This window comes from Myzus persicae, unplaced genomic scaffold, assembly GCF_001856785.1.
Source record: "Myzus persicae strain clone G006 unplaced genomic scaffold, MPER_G0061.0, whole genome shotgun sequence".
NCBI lineage: Eukaryota > Metazoa > Arthropoda > Insecta > Hemiptera > Aphididae > Myzus > Myzus persicae.
In genome coordinates, this window is record NW_019104455.1 from 284071 (window position 1) to 302635 (window position 18565).

The window sequence follows — 18565 nt, forward strand, 5'->3', positions numbered from 1 at the left end:
GAGCCAATTCGTTATAAGTGATTAAAAAAATGAACATTAAGTCATGAACATTTTAATAACTTATTATTTAACATTTTTATTGTACTATGATAGAATTCATTGCATGCCTGTTGGAGTGAATATTACGGTGTGCAAGTACGCACATAATTTATACTCAAGTTAATTGAAACCGCCCAACTGTAATAATTACGAATAACTGCTATAATATATTATGTGTGATGTTAGCTGAATATTTTCAAATACTAAAATATGAAACAACATGCATGTAATTAAGATATTTATCCCAGATCTGAGGTACCTAAATGTTAACAAAAGAGAAAGAGGAATTTCGTCAATAGACAGTAGAGGAAATCTAATCTCGAACGCGGAAATACTCACAAAGTTGCAGCCATACTTTACTTTTGTTTATATACCTAATTAAAAAAAATATATGCACGTATATCATCTCAATGTTTTCTCGGTGAACTTCAAATACGAAGGGACAACGTGTTTATCCGTCGCTCCGTATATAGTAATAATATATTTATTATATTAAATTATCGGTACAAACGCCGCAGCGGTGATGGCGTGATGAAACGGAAATTCGAGAGTTGGGCACGCGCAGTTAATATAATACAGTATTAGTATATTATAATATTTTGTAGGTACACAATACTCGAGTCACTTTATGCCATGTATAATGCATATTATACGGCGTACTCGGATCTATTATAAGCATATATGTGTTTAATACTGTATAAGTATACTGCTACTACACTGTATAATATATTGTGTAGGCACACTGCCGCCATTGTTTTATATTAATTTGTTGAATTACTATATTATATTATATAACGCGAGTGTCAATGACGGCAGTGTGAGTGCAGCGTGTGTGTGTGTGTGTGTGTGTGTGTGTGTGTGTGCGTGCGTGCACAGGTATAGGTCGATTAAAACCCACACGGTCGGTTGGACTCGAGTGAGTGCCGCCTGGAGAGCGACGTGGGGGCACACCTAATAATAATAATATATAATATTGTGCATGGTGCTGCTGCTGCTGCCGTGAGCACCAGATAATAATCCCAGCGAAAATGCGAATTACTTCGTTACTATGGGGACCGTCAAAATCGATAGGAACATGTTTTACGGCACATTGGGTCCATTATCATTATTGCTATACATAATGTTATACATTTATTTACTAGAAATCAAAAAAATGTAATAATTTTAAATTATATAATCTGTCACGATCGACTAGTGCGAGGTGTATTATACTAGCGTACCGATGGGAATAGTATAACGACGACGGACGATCGCGACGACGTGCAGGTGGCATACGCCGCACATGACATTTTTACTTTGCTCGAAAACGGATAGTAATAAAATACCAAATTTATATCATACGTTTATATAAACTTACACACTATGTCGTCGCAGTTTAAAGCTAAAAAAAATGACTTATATAAATTGAAATATTTAAAACACAATTTTTTATGTACGTTTTGGGCGGGAGAGGTTTAGTTTTTTAAAATTACGGCAGTCCATACTTGGTTTTTATTTACATACTCTGAAGCAGAACATTTTTATGAAAATCCCGGTATAATTATAACGAATTTTGAAGTCATCTTATTTACCTGTAAAGATTTTAAGTTAGTACTAATTAATTACAAAAGATCCATTATCACTTTAAGCATCACATCTCCACATCTCCACAGCTCTAAAATAAATTGTTTTCAAAAAAATATAACGGTGCTAAGAATTTTTTTTCTAAAAACAAAAACTAACCGAGACAACTAGGATAACGTGTTTTGCGCGTGAAGGATCACTCTGTAAATTATATATGTATATGTTTTTCGAATTAACTTCACGCTATACTTATATATATTATATACAGCTTCGTGCCATCACTCAGTGATCTCGTTTGTACAAGTCTGCCGAGGTACATTGACAGTTTTTTTTTCAATAATATAATAATAATAAATAAAAACATGATTACAGCTAGTAACAAACTACTAACTTTCGACGATCGGTATTCGTCTGGCGTATCGCGCGTTCGGAAATATTATTATACTCGCGCTAACACGCTCGTCGCGTGTATAGCCAGCCACCAGCATCCGTTGAATAACAATCGAGTTCGTTGAAACTTTGCAATTCTGGGTTTTTGTAATATATATTATTATTATTTTGCCACATGTAACTAGTCGTCGATCTTATTGATTGGCAGCGATGACGTCGGGGCCTAAAAACGCGTATAATTATCGTGTGTGCGAGACTAATTCGATTACAACATAAGATTCGAAGAAAAGATTCCGGGTGATTTTACTTTAAAGTTGTGTACCATGAATAAATTAAAATTCAAGTTTTATTATTTTAATTAAAAAAATTCACTTACACATTTTAGGCGCTAGACTACACCGCGGTGGAATTTTATCTCGACAATATCACTGCGGACAGGTTGATTAACCGTGCATCCGTGTGGAATTTTGAGTATACACCGAATAATAATTTAATGTTGTCATTTATATTGTGTGCAAACACCGATGTAAACTAATGAGTATTGCAACCGTTTTACAGCAAGTTGTCTTCTGTGCCATATAAAAAGCGTAAAGAATAATAAAAATAGCAGAAAACAAGTCCTTATAGTATTTCATAATCTAGCGCTTTCCGTTTTAATTTATAAACAAAATGTAACTCGAAGAAATTGGTCTTCAGTGAATTGTTTTCCAATTATCAACACTTTGGTTTTTAATTAACTTTTTTGAAAAGAAAAAAATATATATATCCGTTACAAAAAACGACAGAAGCTATTTTTTTTTTATGATCGCGTTTTTTGAAACTGTCAATTACATTATGAATTAGGAAAGAAACCCTAAACACGAAACATAATTAATACGTTTTTAGCTTGAGACAGAAAATCTATAGATTTATTAACTTTATAAATCAATATAATACAACGAAGGGCATATTTTCTTCAAAATGTCTAAGAAATATTACATTTCGGCTGTTCTACGTACAATCAAGGTTCACGCAACTTACATAATACCATCAATACCTTCAATTGTTATTACGATACAATGTACATGTTAAAATAATTGTATATGGATTTTTTTTTTAGCCCGTACAATAAATAAATTACACCTAAGAAAAATGAGAGACCATCTGGATTAAATGTATATCAATAACAAGGATATATAATTATACATGATTAATATTATAAAGGTAATTTTTTATTTGACCATTCAGTCAGTAAAATATTATTTGAAACTATAATAAAACTGCTCGGTGTAGCTCTGAGTGTACGTACCAGTTGGTGTTGCTAGCTCCCGGATGGGTGACCATTCGGGATTTTAAGCAAAAAATCCTTGCCACCACACATTATACTAACACGTGTTAAAACTAACCGTTCCCCCAGTACAAACAGCTAATGGCCTAGTAAGTTGTCGGGCTTAAGATGATTAAAAAAATAAATACTGACATGAATTTAGTGTGATATTTTAGAATAGAATTTATTGACAGTTAAAACCAAAAGATATGAATTTTATGAATCTTGTAAATATATCGTATTCAACATTTTAAATTCTAACAATTTTTTAACACGGCGATATGTATAGGCAATTTAGGTACACCTAAAACACGGATTGTCGAACACACAATTAAGGACAGTATTATAATATTATGTAATATTCAATATTTCAATTATATATATATATATATATTTTACCCTTTTATTTCACACTTATATCCATTTTTATACTTTTTTTTAAATACCACTAGTCCAGTAACATAAGAGATGGCTTAAAAATATTATATCAATATGTAAATGTATTTATTTGGAGCATTTATTTTAGTAATTTAGATAGGTAAGTATATTATAATTTATAATATACGAATTACCGATCAATGAAACCCTGGTTATATTGAATAATCTAATAATGACATTTAATATTTGTGTGATGCTTCAAATAATTATAACACCGTTAGTTTAATTTATTTTTACTGTAGTTATTATATGTATAGTTAAGAAATACAAATATAAAAGAAATCCAGTATTCAATTCACTCCAATACTTCCACATGAACTATTTATAATTTGATCAATGCTTATAAATAATATATATAAACATATATACATATTTATGGATTTATTTATGTATAAAAAACATGACAGAATAAATTGAGTGTACCACCATAGGATATTTTATTTTATTTTTAGTTATTTTTTTTATGAGTATATAAATGCATGCGTGTATGCATATTTTTTTTATTCAAACATTGATATTATAATATGTATAATATGGTATATTGCGTTTCACAAAAGTTATACCAAGATAAATTTGACTGCAACTATTTTACCGTCGTGTTGTGTGTTTGAAACTAATCAAACGTGATTATTCGAAAAAAAAATACAAAACAATTTAAGCACATTTGATATATTGTACACAGCTGCTTTTTTAATAGGAATATTCGCATGAAAAGCAAACGAATAATCTTTTTCCATACAAAATATCAATATTTAATTTAATAAAGTAGAATGATGTTGGTATTTAATAGCTGGCAATTACTTTCCTCGTTGAGTAAATGTAATCTAGTAAAGCCTTAGTCGTTATGCAAACTATCAATAACACATAAAACAGTATAAAAGTGATCACCGTCATTATTTTTAATATATTGTCCTATTAGCATGTATACAACATAGCTACTCTAGAAATTTTAAATCCAATCATCAACACTTCGATTAATTAACTTTTCATTGCACGTATATTTTTATTTTCCACGAGACACAATTGGTATAAAATCTACTATCATTGATTGATTTGTTATTATCTCAACTGTGGCTTAATGACTGTAAGGAAGAGTCTCAAAAGTTTACTTTGTATCTGAGATTTTAGTTAATAATAAAATCTGATTAGACATTTATTTTGTGGTTTAAAATGTAATTGTTTTTTCTTTCTTTTGAAATCTTGCTGCTTCCTGACATTAAGCGCATTGCACTTGGCATTGTTAAAGATTCTATGTACTATTATTTTGAACGCATAATATCTGCACCATTTCGTAGTCGTTGTCGTCTATGTTGTTGTTGTTATTGCAATTTATTCGTTATGTAGATAACAGATGTCGAGTCATATACGCAAATGTTATATTTTTGTTCAGTTTGTCATGATGTTTGTTTTTGTTTGGGACGGTACAAATTTCATTATAATATATCATGTTTTGCATACGAGGTCGATAGATACGATGCAGTCAATTCAGTTTTATAACTATATATTATGTTTATTTTATTCTGAAAAGATACATTTTATAGTTCTTCTCACTTTTTGAGAAGTTTTGTAAACAAATAAATTAAGATTCTGTTTATTTTATAGCAGTTTGTAAAATCAATATAATAAAGCTATAAAAGTAAGTAATTTAAATTTTAAAAATATTATTTTATGATTGATATTTCCCATGTTATTTATTGATTTGTATCAACTGTCCTTTAACTTATTTGTATCCATTTTCTCTGGCTTAAAAATCTTGGAATAGAGTTTTATTGTTACGGGGGTTTTTTTTTTTATAATTTATACTTTTTTTAGTTTTCACACTTTTAAATTATTGATTTTAATAGAATTTTAATTTTTAGACAATCACAATAATATCGATAATTATTAGTTATATAGAATATTTTGATCTGTTTGGTATATATTTTTTTATTTATATTATAATTGTTCACGAGTTATTTGTAAGTGCCCTAAAAATGTTGATAGCGTGTTACTTTTTGTTCCAACTGGATTTTTTAATTGTAGAATTATTCACGTTGTATTTATTAAATCAATTCGATTAAGTATATTTTAATTTAGTGTAGAAATCTTCTCTAAATATTTAATTGTTGTTAGGATATAAGGTGGAAGGTACACCATATAGTTTGTAAAATAATAGTAAAATGAAATATAATAAATTATAAATCATAAAAATAAATGAATAAAACTAACCTGCCTACATTTACTATTTTTAATTTATAATTAACTTTTTTTTATTTTTTGTGCTTGTAAAATCAACTGAAGGATAACTATCCATTTTAAATTAGTACTCAGTATTGTTGCGTCAATGGTATCAACAAACAATATTATTTTTTTAAATTTTTAAATGTTGACATTAATTTAAAACTTACCAAGTGATATTTGTTAATTTCCTGCGGTAATGTGTTTTATACTTTGATTTAATGTACCCAAAGCTTATCGAATAAAATCACATTAACGAATAATTGGTATAATTGTTTTTATAATGCTTAAATTATTGGTATCAGGGAACTGTGTACCTAATAATGCCCCTAGGGATTGCAGATTATGTATTTTTTTTTTAAATTCAATTGTTCTGTTATTATGGCAACAAAAGATTTTTGTGGTATTTCTTGTCACTAGTAAGACAGGTTGACGTATTTCGAAGGGATACTTCCATTTGCGTGGATTGCGGCTTGTGTTCAAGTTTTTTCTGTAGTCATTCCGAAAGTAAAAATTTCATCTTGTTAAAAAATAAAGTGGTTTCGGTACATACACGATACAAGCATATACGAGAGCGCTGATCTTCTTATTTTCTTTAATGGTGGAGTTATTCAAAATCTGATTTTTGAAATTTTAAAATATTCTAAAAGACTTTGTTTTAAATAATTGAATAGGTTTCTTTAGATTCATTGAAATATTTAAAAATGTTTGTACTATTTAAGAAGTGCCCGGTTACAATAAAAATGTACGTTTTTCAAATTAGAACCATTATTCAGTAGGTAAATGATTTTTTTTTTAACTTTGATAAAGTTACATCAAAATTAGAACAACTAGTTTCTGAGATATTAATTATTATGTATACCAAGGATAATGGGGATGATAATATCCATACCATAAAATATATTATGTAAAAGTACTCTTAAATATTTATAAAAAAAGATAGATAAGAGATTCATTAAGACAGGTGAGGTAGGTATTGTTTGCTTTTTAATTGATTTAAAAATTATAATAGGTTAGCTACTAAGCTATAATTCTTAGTTAATAAATTAACATTTTAAAATGTGTAATTATTGTCTAGATAAAAATAAGGTAAAAAGAAAATGACTAAACAAGTATTACATTTACGTATATTTGAATTGTTTGTATAATCATAGATGGACGCCCGTGCTAATATCATGGAATATTATCCTCAGTACATAAAATTGATATAGTCGGAAACTACTCGTTCATATTTTTATTTACGTACATTAACATAATTCAAAAAAACAACTGTGAAAAATGTAAATTAAAAATAGTGATTCTCATTTGAAAAATAGAAGTTTGTATCGCCACAATACACTTCTTAAATGGTAAAAAAATCTCAAATGTTCAAAAATACGTAACTATTGGTCGTAATTATATCTAAAGATTCTAAAAATCCGAATTTGAATAACAATATGCATTATAGAAAAAAATTGGATTCGCATGCAGCTTGGCGAATCACTCTATATAATGGAACTATTTAATTGTCCTTACTTATCATGTGTTAGTTTAAATTATAGTGAAAACATTTTTCTTACATTTTTTTGATGTTGATAGACAAAATTATGAAAACAATTCAAAATTTCTACCTCTTACTATTATGATTTTGTAAGTTTCTTCTTTTTATAATGGCAACATAATTTTTATTTTCATACACAAATCAGAGTATTTTTTTAAGTATTTTGATTTTTGGTACAAAAAATTTAAGTTGAGATGAGTGAAGTAGTGACCAGGCCTCGACAAATGTTAGTTCATTTCTCATCTTATGAAAATCTAAAATTACTAAAAACTGATAAACCACTAGTTAGAAATTTGATTTTTTTATTGAACTATTCTGCAATGGAATATGAAATTGATAGTGCATGTTATTATTATTCCAAAAAAATGAAAAATCCTTAAAAACTAATACAATTTTTTTTATATATTATTTTTTTTCAACTGTTATTTTCAATGACATTATAATCAAATTAAACATAAACAAATAATCATTTCAAAAAGTTAACATTTTTCGAAATAAAGAGTGTTAACTAACTTAAATGGACCACCCTTGTGGACACTGCAGAATATTACTTTATGCTTATTCTCTTGGTAATATTTATTTAATTGAAAATAATTGGTCATTACTCATTATTTAAGTCTGAAGACTATATTATAAGTAATATTTCAATTTGAAATAATTTGTCTTGTATTTTTTTCTTTTAATTTCTCTTGCACTATTTAAGGATAATGCTTTGATACACCCATATTAGACTCTTTAAATTCAGCATATTTTATAAATATGACTCTCTAACGGTGATATTTCATACGAAAAATAATTTTAAAAAACCTATATACTGTAATATAATAAGCACTTTAAGTTTAAACAATAATTATTTTACAACTTGTTGATAACCAAAACTAAAGTAATTCTTGATTTTACTACTGTTATTTAGTTTTTACTCAATAAAAAAATTTTAAATGTTGATGATAGATACTAGGTAACGAAATATTGATTAAACTAACATAGCATCATCATCATATTACATTATTGTGTTTGGTATTATATTACGATAGCCAATAAAGTTAAACAATTTTAATTAATTAATTCAATATTTATAAGCTTTGACAACGCCTTATAGATACAATTGATTAGAATCTATTTATAAATATGCTTTTTTATCACATCGATAAATTTATAGTTATTAAGTAGGTACAACGATATGTACCGCTGGATTTCTCCAAGGTTACCAAAGTGAGATGAATTCCCTTTATCTACATTATCTGAAATCCATCTGTTTATTATATTATTTTATATTTATATTCACATTTGCACTTCCCAATTAGCTCGTTGAAATTGAATATTATAGCAATAAACTTTTATAACGTTTACCGTTTTACCGTTTATATGCGTACCTTACATTATCTGAAGATATTAAAATAAGGTGCTTATGATAAGTACGTGATTTTGTTTATGGTACATAATCGCAAAATGAAATTGGTATCTTAATAATATGACGGAAATATGATATACCTACCTATGTATATTATATTAAGTAGGTGGAAACTCCCCATTTATTATTTATCAGAATAACCACTGAAACACACTTTCAGATTGTTCAACTCTCAAGAACATGTGAAAATGTTTACTTGTATTTTAATAAAAAAAAAAAATGCATGAATAATGTATACCATACTTAATTTTAGTTTTGAGAGTTCTGTATAGTTTCCTAAATATTGCTAGTTCATAAACATTTATTAATTATTTTGATTCTCGATGGTTATATTTTTGTACAATTATTTTATTCTTTGTGTTCTCATTCCAACATATTTAAACTGTTGGTTTCTCAGTATTACATTTCTGTATTAAAATATGCAAAGTTTTTTTGTAGATTATTTAATACACCTTTCTACGTTGAAATTTTAAGTTGTTGTACATGGGCACTAGTGTTAACACTGATTCTAAGTCACTAATTTTGTTCTCATACATTATATTTTTTTAATTAATGCTTAAAATGAAGTTCAATAGATGTTTCTAAAAAAATTAATTCTTAAAAAAACATTGTAGAAATATGATTTAATCAAAAATAATTTTCTATTTTTCTTCGATAATTTTTAATGAAACTAATAGTAAATGAATATTCATAAAAACATGACATCGAAGCATTACATCACACAACTTAAATGTACAAAGTACTTACTCATTTTAATTTTAGGTGGTTGATATTTAATTCATTAGTTTGTATTTATATTAAAATAATAAAAGTGAAGAGATTTTTTATTTTTATTTTTATACTTACATTTTCTATTTCCAACACGAAAGTCAATAATATTATTATGGTAGGTAATTTTATCAAATCATGAATAAAGGCATTATAATAATAATAGTGAAAACAAAATCACACGTAAAAGAGTCTATCCATTTCATTTTTAGAATCCTTTGAGAACCAAAAAGAGAAGTTATGATCGATTTTAATTTAAATGTATTTTTTTTTTTTTTTTAGTGGTATCGAGGACCAGAGGGGGGACCGCGTTAGCATTACTTCCCCTAAATTTAAATGTATTAAATTGTTTTATTTTATCTGAGGTAGAAACCTAATATTATTGGTATTTCTGTAGTACTGTTCAAAATACCTACTCTTATATAACTGACTTCATAAATTAATTTTTGGCGATAGGCTTGGACAAACTAATTTAATCATCCGAAAATTAATATTTTATAGTTTGAGCTCATACTACCTTTTCCAGATTTGTTGTTATGTAATTATTTTATCAATATATAATAGGTATTTCTATAAACTTAAAAAAAAAATGTTTCTCTCAATAACCACGATGCCGAATTATCTTATAAAAAAAATATATATATTAATTGGGTTTTTTTGATTTATTATGATAAGTGATAACTAAATAATTTAGCTTCTTAAATAGTGATATTGTACTAGAGACGACTGCAGGAAATATAAATTGTCCGTTCTTACTTAAATAGTAAAATCATTTGTCTGTTGTGTATATTAAATTAAATATGTTGCTATTAAAATTAATGCGTTCCATTTCCGAATTATTAGAATTTCTGATAATGAATTCTTTGTGAATAATTGAATAGTTAATTTTCAAAAAAAATCATGAACAAAATTGAAAATAAGAAGAAAAAGCTACTTTAAGGAAATCTTATATACCATAAAGTGTAAACACAGTTTTAATGTAAGTTTGCTTATAATTTGTACTGTGGTGTGCTTACATTGATTTGTTACCTACAAATTTATATTTTAATTTGTTTAAAACAAACAAATTGGGCTTAGAAAAGTATTTTTTTATCTTTTGTACTGATCATTGTTAATAAGAAATGGTATATTATAAAAATATATTTTTTTTTTTGTAGAATAATAATTAATAATAATATTTAGACGTTCAAAATTGTAAGTAGTCTATACCACTCTGATTTGGAATTCTATCAGTATAACTTGCATGTTCTCATTGTCACAAACACGGGTTTAATGCATATTATCAATGGTATCCATGCATGAATATTATTATTTAAACTTTATTCGTATAATGTCCATTGCGTTCATCAAAACGCAAATAAGAGCATATAATATATAATAATATATATATATATATATAGGATTTCTACGCGAAATGTGTTAGCACAAAAGCTCGAGAATAGTGAACATGTTATAAATCCTATAACCCATTGGCCATTATTATGACATGGTCGTACGATAAAAAGGTTCTAGAGATATTATTTATTCAGAAAATAATTGGTTATATTATAATATAACATGTGTGGTATTCTGCGGACAATACGCATTGTTGGCAAAATCGTTGACTCAGGGTCGTAGAGCCGTTTAAACGCAATGGGCACTGGGCACACAATGCATCCCTTATTCTCTGGGTCCAAATAATTTTGGTTCCTCTCTCGTTCTTCGTCCAATCTCACGTTCATTTATCACAGAGGTAGATAAGCTTCTCTCTTTCATTTTTTCTCTTCCTTTTTTTATGTGAATCTATGAATCTGTGTCGTGTGTCACATGTTTAAACGTTTCATATACTATTTTGTTTATCATCGCTTTTATCTTGCCAAAAAAACGATTTGTTATTTTACTATATAATAGTAGGCATGAATGAGAATTAATTTTTGTTAATAACTTGTAGGCGGTAAACACTGGCACTCGAGTGTCCTATTTATATTTTACTATCACTATTAAGTATTTTTTTCTATTATAGTATCTATTAATATTGACCTGATAAAATATAAGCATGTCAATCAATAACATTATGATAAATTAATTACAACTAATAATAATAAGATGTAATTGTATAATAATATAAATGTTTTGATATGTCAATAACTATCACCGAATAATCAATTATAATATATTTTAAGTCTTGTACATGCAATAAAATATTTATATAAATTTGAAATATTAACTTTGGTTTGTGATTAACAATGTACACCTACGTCATATACTCATATAATAATATGTTTTATCAACATGAATTTAATATCACGTGCGAGTATAAGACTTATCAGTATATATAGGTATATCCTATCACGCGGGTTCGTTATGATCATTTTTTTTATTATGACGATCAATTATATACTATGACCAATGACTCGATGGTGTTATTATTTTAATGCTATTTGAATTGGTTATGTTTAAACAAAACGCAGTTGTACACGATTACCGTATACCCTAGATTAAAAATGAATAATAATATTACATCCATGTCTGGATATTTAATATAAAGGTAATCGAGAATTTTGTATGGAAAATGCTTTATAATGTATTTATATAGTTCAGGGACGGTTACGTTAAGTCACTTTAGACCTATTTCAGAACGTTTTATTGTATTATATCCTAATATCTGTTTTATGAAAGTTATAACGTAGGTAAGTCACTATGAGCTTTTGGTAATATGTGGCGTTTGGGGATTTACTATACCCTTCTTTTACAAGCATTGGGCTTAGTAAAGGGATAAAAGAAAATACTACTCGCGTGGTCGCGTATTCACAGAAAAATACGCATCCGCTTTAATTATTATTTACAATTTTCATTTCGTTTCGTAATTTGTTAATTATAAATCAAATATATTATATTCTTAACTTAAGACTTATTAAATGCATTTATTTAAAATTAATTGCGAATTTAGGTTCATGTACATTTTACACAAACTCAATGCATTGAATGTGTTTTACTGTGAAAAATAGAACACATAAACTTAATATAAAGATACAGAATAGTATTGCACGTTACACATTTATCTTTCAGTATAATTTACCATTTAACCGAGTTAACTATACTCACAGCATCAGATTCTGTATTGTAGTGATTTAATATTTCTTCGTACTTTCCCACGATTACATTACTAATTTTTTCTATCTATGTATCAACTATACACTTTATATTATGGTGAATTACATCATTTTGTATTCTTTAGTGGGTTGTTATCGTCTTTGCTGCATTGGAACAGAGCCAAATACATATTATATACCAAGTTGCAGAATCTTGTACTCTTGACAGGTCTGTATTAGTTTTTACGGTTCCGTTAAAAAATTAGTTGTGATGTCGTTGACATGCAACTGGATGTTGCTTCATAAATTTAAAAATTTTACTAGCTGCAAATCACCTCAAGAATGTTATTTATCGTTATACTATCCCCGGAGAATTTTCCCGTGTTGGAATAATTTATGCGGTTCCATGTACTTTTTCTCCCTCCATTTTAGGAAATGTTACATATTTCACTGAACAGCAGCCGATTCGGAAAAAAGGTCAGGAAAACCGAACACTTTGAACTCTAACCTTTGTGAAAAATGAGATCCGGTTAAACGGATTTAGTGTACATTTGTATAAATATAAAATATTATACATGTATTTTTTTAATTTACGTTTCGTGTACAACGTCAAATGATACTAATAAATAATGGTTCACATGGAAAAGAGTAATTTATTGTAAAATAATTTTAAAATGATTAGTTTTATAAAAATTATGTTGTTTGTCGAAGAGAAATATTATCGAAATTTAAAACTTTCCCTTTATAATTTACTTTGATCATTCATCGTTTGGGAGTAATCAATTAATATTTCATAAACTTTGTTATACAACATTATTAAAAACTTTTTGACGTGTAAACAAAAAGTTAAATACAAAAACAACAGGAACAATGAAATTTAATTGATATGTTGTTTAAATCAATATACATTTCTACATTTCTTAAAATACGGGAGATAAAGTTGTGTTTTTGTTCGTTAATATTATTTTATGCTCTTATAAAACAAAAAATAAATTAATGTTATTTCAGTTTATCATGTTATTTTAGGAGTGTAATAATAAATATTAAATGGTTCTTCACATTTATGTATTATAGTTTAACCATTAAAAAAAATTAATTAAAGATTTATTCATTTGAATATCTAAACGTCAAACATGATGATGTCGTTCACTATACGATTTTTGCCACTTCTGGTTATCGTTTTTAAAAGACTTAATAATAATAACTACATAAAAATAACGAAAATGTGATATGCCTTCCTATAAAATATGATCCATATAATAAATAATAAAAGACACATTTAAATGTTATCATGAATTATGGAGCAGTATTTTGGTAAGGTCGTTAAGGACGAGGCTGAGTTTTGCAATTGTCAGTCTAAATACATTACATTTATATCAGCATTTGAAATTACTCATATTGATAAACTACTATTTAATTCACCAACATAAGAAATAAAATAAAGTTAAGATTTAAGATTAATTAGATTTTATACATTATCTGTATAATACATAATAAATGAAGCATTATACTTTTTTCACTATTTCTTCATAATGTTGTACGAAACAATACTCGTAGGTACTATTGTACAATATACGAAAATAAATATGACCGAAATAATGATAAACACAAAATATATATGTATGAATGAACTATTTATTTTTTATTAATAAAGATATTATTGTTATAAATTATAAATGTTGTTTTAAGGATTCTCGGTTTATTTTTATTTCTTAAATATTTTATTTAGATTAATGGCAGATCATTTTAGTCATCGTATTTAGTCTCTACAAAATGAAAATGTTAAATAAATAAAAACCACTGAGAAATATTTGGTATAGATAATGGGTGAACGTTTAAAATTAAAGAGAAACAGCAAGAAAAAATTGTAAGAAGCATTATCTAAGGTATATGTTTCAGTAAGAAAAACACAGGAAAACGTTTAGTATCAAGGAGTTGAATAATTGTTTTGGTGAACTACTAGGAATGAAAAAAAAATTACGGTTTTCTGTTATATGGACCATACAAAAAAATATAAAATATGATATATTACTACACATATTGTAGTTGTGTGTATTAGCTATGATTTGTTTATTTTTCATACAAGTATAACATAAATACGTTTTTTTTTCTGATAACCATAAATTCAGATTTATATTAAATATATCCAGAGAGCAAGTAAAATTAAATTTAAATTAAATTTAACTCACAAAAACTCACTCTCCTACAAAAAAATTCAAACAAAGATTTCTAAGACATTAAAACTGTGATGGAATTTATTTGAAGAATCTGTATAAGTAATAAAAATGTTAAGAGTTACAAGTCTCGCTGAAAGTAAAACATTAAAATTATTTCAAAAAAATATAAGTCAATAAGCCCCAGTTGTTTCAAGCCCAATTTAATATTTAATAAATTTACATAATACTAGCATTATAAATTATTTGACATTAAAATGGTAATTGAAAAACAACGGCGTGTGCTAAGCTACAGTACTTACAAGTATTGTTTACCTACCTTCAGCCGCATTCGCTCAGATTTTATGTTTAAAAGCTGAACGGTGTAAACTTTAGATTTGATTATTATGTATTTTTGTCTAAGAACGGTGATTATGTATTTTATTAGGTATTTAAGTAGTTATTAAGTAGTTATTAAAGTATAAATAAAGATTTGATGATTTGAATCGCCTCCGTTAACCATTTAACCTAATTTTTAAACATCATATACGATATTATATATTAGCACACACTCGTAAATCGTAATAATGACATAATCGTGACATGCTGTTGTGTGAACACGACGTCGTTAAATTACCAGCAGACAATGTTCTTTAAAAATTCCGTCGGACGTTACGCGTGTTATCGGATTTACCTATTCAATTATCGTCTCCAAGTCGAGTCCATAAAATATAGGTATAATAGTTGTATACAATATCATATATTATATCATGCATGTACGGCAAAATCATATTTTGCAGTAACATATTAGCGGAGGCGAATTGGAATGCGATCGAGCAAAATATATAACGAACCGAAACCTCGACACAAAAAGTAGAAAAAAAAAATTATTATGACTTTTATCTGCCGTCGCAGACACCCGGAGAGCACGTTACACGGTCGCGTGGGACGTCATTCGATCGTTTAGATTTTTATTACCTGCTTATCGCAATAATATTATAATAATTGTAATATTACGGCGTAAGATAAATAATACCCGACGACCGACTACACTTCCGATCCACGGCCAGTGTCCGACTTAGATCTTATACGTACGTACTATATTGTTATCATAATATTTATTATCATCGTTGTCAGGATTTGACGTGAGTGCTCATGTCGCTACTTGCGAGTGCAGCGGCGATAACGCGAATACACGTCGACGACCTCGCCGATAAAGACGACGAGGAAATGGCGCTGGCCAATTTATTATATCATCACCGGCGTATAATATTTTATTAATGGCAATATTGTAAACCGTACTCTGATGACGGCCGGAGCGGTAGGAGGAGGACACCACCAGTAAGTAGTGACATCTCCGGTGATCGATGTTTCTCGATTTTATATGTGATAATAATGAGCGAATTTTCGCGAAATGCACGCCAAGAACAGACCGTTTACTCTGGTCTGTACAAACAAAACGAAAATATAGACCTCGTAGGTTACAGCCTACAGCGTACGTGGCAGAAACACTTAACTGTGGAAAAATCAGAACTGATTAGTGATACGAGGGAAGATTTTGGTAATGAATAAACAGTTTTCACTGAGCCGTTTGCTATCAGCTGTACCTCCAGGAAATATGCTTAATGTACACGGAATACGATAACGATACGAAAATAGGAAATTATTCGTTAAAATGATATGGCTGTCGTGATCGGATCTTACCTTACGCGTACCACAGGACCCTTTCGTTGACGACTGCTGCGGTGTGCTCGTGACGCTCGTGCTGCTGCTGCTGCGTGTGTCGAGCGCGATCGCCGGGAACACTCTCCGGTCGGTCGTCCGGCGGGGTACGGAATATATGATATACAGCTCGGCGGCGCCAGCGACGGTGGCGACTACGACGGTGGCGACTACGACGGCGGCGACGGCGGCGACGGCGACGATGACGACGACGACGACGGTGGCGGCAGTGGCGGCGGTGACGACGACGACGTCGGTGGCGGTGATGGTGATGGCGATGGCGATGGCGACGACGACGACGCCGGCTCGATTCCTTCGGCCCCGCCGAGAGAGTTCGATATTACCGGGTGCGGTTGTACCTGCGCACACAGCCGGACCGGCGGCGGCACGGGCCCTTCGCCGCAACCACCACCGCCGCCGCCGGAGTCTCCCGCTCGGCCCTTTCGCTGCCGCCGCCGTCATACAGGGTGGTCGGGAAATCGATTGCACCACTGCCGCCACGTGCTAACTGCAGCACACCGTTTCCCGCAGATTGCGAATCGCCGGAGCAACCGTAATTTTAGTATTATAGGGCAAAATGCCTGTTCGTTTCACATAAGTAAATACAAATAGTAAATCTTGGTACGTGCAGCTCGGTCGGTGTCAACGCTCCCTACGGGAAAACATAAACAAATCACTTCTGGATCACTCGAGTCCGTTTTCGATGTTTGTGCTTGATAAGTACTCCATTGCTATTGGAGTATTGAAGGGATTCTAACCCCTAATCCTACCCCGACCCACACAACAGTCACTATGGTTGCAGATAACTCCAAACACGGGCAACAAGTCCCACACTATAATTGATGTTAATTTCTGTAGTCAAGATATTTACTATTATTATTCATCAACAACATAATTCGGAGTACCTACGCCGGTACTTCAAGTTGAAACAAGAATAACAACAAAGTCGATGTAATATAATGCGATCGCGTTCCGCAGCATCCCCATCGCGACCACCCTGTATTGCATGACGAAATGTTTCGTCCTCCGCCTGACTCGTATGCCCGTCGATCTTAAGATATAATATACCTGAGTTGTGTGTGTGTGTGTGTGTGTGTGTGTGTGTGTGTGTGTGTGTGTGTGTGTGTGTGTGTGTGTGTGTGTGTGCGTACGTCGTCGTAGCGGCCGACCCGTGACGCGACTATGATCATATTTCAACCGTTGTGTGGCAGCGGAGGACGAGAAACCAAATACACCAAACAGAGAGGAAATAAAAACTATTTCTCTTCGCTATTCTTCCTGGTAAATTGATTTTCCGGACCGAATCGCTGCAGCCGCACTGTTTACGTTTCACTACAGACAAAACTTTGAATAAAAAGAGATAGAAAAAGAAACGTCGACAATAACGGGGGACGAAATAAGATTTGGACGATTGGAAGAAAATAAATATGTATTATGTATTATTTGTCTGTCAACGCACAATTTATTGACAGCTCTCACATACGCGTTTCGACGTAAATTTAATTGATACGATTTGATAACATATAATAAACCTATGTGAAACGATGGTGAAAAATAATGTGCTGTCTAGAAATATATTAGATTTGTTTTACACGAATTGATTTGTGTTTATACGTGCCTCATAACGGAAGACTCGTGCAGTAGTTATGAATCATAATAATTATACTATATTATATTATGATAATATCTAAACTTTCAAAAAGTAAACATCTGTTTACCAAGGTTTTTAAAGTTATATACAGATAACGCATTACAACTAGAATTATATGGATGCCATATTTTGTATTATATAAGGTGCTTTGAAAATAAGTCTTGGCAATAAACTTTGTCAGTTTTTGTTTCTGTTTTTTTCTATGATGCTATGAACCATCTCATAAGTCGTAGAAAGTTAATTTAAATAACTTATGTTTGGCCGTAACTGCGTAGTTGCCATCGATAGCTTGTTGA

At 29.7% G+C, this 18565-nt stretch overlaps 1 protein-coding gene across 1 annotated transcript in view; it reads right to left on the reverse strand.

The window, feature by feature from the left end:
• LOC111042288 overlaps nt 1–16810 on the reverse strand; it is a 35035-nt gene extending 18225 nt beyond the window's left edge. Inside the window, exon 1 of the mRNA XM_022326840.1 lies at nt 16601–16810. The gene's annotated coding sequence lies outside the window, so the exon portion shown is untranslated. The remainder of the gene's footprint in view (nt 1–16600) is intronic.
• Nucleotides 16811–18565: the final 1755 nt, after the last annotated feature.